This window comes from Arachis duranensis, chromosome 10, assembly GCF_000817695.3.
Source record: "Arachis duranensis cultivar V14167 chromosome 10, aradu.V14167.gnm2.J7QH, whole genome shotgun sequence".
Lineage (NCBI taxonomy): Eukaryota > Viridiplantae > Streptophyta > Magnoliopsida > Fabales > Fabaceae > Arachis > Arachis duranensis.
Window position 1 is genome coordinate 30,901,772 of NC_029781.3, and position 663 is coordinate 30,902,434.

Genomic DNA, 663 nt, shown 5'->3' on the forward strand with positions numbered 1-663 from the left:
TCCTTCACGAAAATGTACAGAAATTAGATTAGATTATTACTCGAATTAAGCTACATGTGTAAAGGTTAATAATCCTTTTGTTCAGAATTTATATATCTTTGTCATGTTTTTATTCTTTTTTTCGGTCAGGTTTATTATTCCTTCTATCTTTTTTTTTCTGGGTCGGCTGTTGGTGGTTTTTTAATTGGGTAATTATCTTAATTACTAAACTTGGAAATTTCAATGGGTAGGGTAAGTAAACGGGGCCCATTATGAAGATATTGAAATTTGGAAGGAGAGGAAAAGGGGAAAGATGAGTGTAGGCTTGGTTTTTGGGCATAATCTTAAAGTGGCTATTCCATGTGCCAAGGGTCAGCATTATCCACTCTCTCTCACACTTTCTTTCATTTTCTCTATTTCCATCTCCTTTTCTGCTATATCCCTATCTTTTGATCTTTCTCTGTCTACTTAAAATTTGTTTGATTTAATTTTAAAAACTTAATGATATTTTTCAATGCAGGTGCTTCTTTTTATAAAAAGTTAAAGTTTAAGATATTACAAAATAAACTATTTAGGGTGTGTTTGTTGGTTTTTTTTATTTTTTCATTTTTATTTTTAATATTTTATGCTTATAAAATTTGATTAAAAAAAGAAAAAATACGTAGTAAAAATAAAAGATAATTT